General features: G+C 44.1%; 1 protein-coding gene across 1 annotated transcript in view; it reads left to right on the top strand.

Annotated features, from left to right (window-relative positions):
• The window catches only part of LOC110323498 (cytochrome P450 2J3-like), a 51,264-nt gene that overhangs the window by 47,714 nt on the left and 2,293 nt on the right, over positions 1 to 1,257 (top strand). The gene's annotated exons all lie outside the window — the stretch shown is intronic.

Genomic DNA, 1,257 nt, shown 5'->3' with positions numbered 1-1,257 from the left:
GCTTTCCTTATCTTCTGCCTAGACACCTCTGCTCTAATTTGAACATCTCCTAATGTCCCCATCTTGTGCAGCTCCAAGGTGTTGTTTGCAGCTCGATGTTCTCAGGACCTAGCACGGCTTAATGCCTCCTCTTTCTCGTGATCTCCTTTGCCTCTGGTAAAAATTTTGGCTTCCCTTGTTTTCCACAACACTAGACAGAGAGACCAAACTCTCTGCTTCTTTACCATAATAAAATCTGAATACATGCCTTCTTTTCAAAGTCTTTAAATAGCCAAATTAATTTTATGTGATTTGCACTGAAAGGTCAACATCTTAGATTTTATGGGGAGGAGCAGGGATGCTGTGTGTAAAGTGGCTACTGACTCACTCTGAATGGAATATCAAATAATAGTTGTTAACTATCATTTGAAAAACTGAATTGGATTCTGTCCTATACAATAACTCCTTGAACAAGTAAAGCATTTGTCTTTTATGATTTTAAGCACATCTTTAAAATCTAAATAGACATATTTTTGTCTTTTGCAACTTGATATTCATAGTGAGGGATGTAGTGATGAACCTCTCTCTTGTGTTTTTTCTCCAGCCAATTATGAACAAATACTTGTAGCCTTACAATTTTTGAGCTTTTATCAAATGCCCTAGTGTTTTATATTTATTGACCTCTATTTTTTCCAAATAGTTTTACAGTTCCTTAGTTCTACAAATAAGTACTGAACATGTATCGCATGTAACACACATACAAGTGAGCAGGAGAGAGTGGAATAGACAATGAGGCAGAGCTCCCTCTTGGAGCACATGTCCCACTACAGCCTTTCAAGCTGGAATCAGTGAGCAGCCCCGAAATAAAGATGAAGACCTAGCCAAATGCACTGGAGCTCAATATCCACAAGGTTTTCTCACACTGAAGCTCGTGTTTCCTAACACTGCCTCAAAAAGCTGACTGACTGCTGCCCAGAAGCCATACCAGCAAACTCTGGGTTGCCCTGGGGTGCCTGCCCGGTACTGCCTCTGCTCTCTTTCCCATTCCCTGTCTGGGCTGCCCTCGGAGTGCCTGCTTGGTACTGCTCTGCTCTCTTTCCCATTCCCTGTCTGGGCTGCCCTGGAGTGCCTGCCTGGTGCTGCTCTGCTCTCTTTCCCATTCCCTGTCTGGGCTACCCTGGAGTGCCTGCCTGGTACTGCTCTGCTCTCTTTCCCATTCCCTGTCTGGGCTGCCCTGGGAGTGCCTGCCTGGTACTGCTTCTGCTCTCTTTCCCATTC

Source organism: Mus pahari, chromosome 6 (assembly GCF_900095145.1).
Source record: "Mus pahari chromosome 6, PAHARI_EIJ_v1.1, whole genome shotgun sequence".
Taxonomy (NCBI): Eukaryota; Metazoa; Chordata; class Mammalia; order Rodentia; family Muridae; genus Mus; species Mus pahari.
The sequence above is the reverse complement of the archived record's forward strand: the minus strand, read 5'-3'. Positions and strand labels throughout refer to the sequence as shown.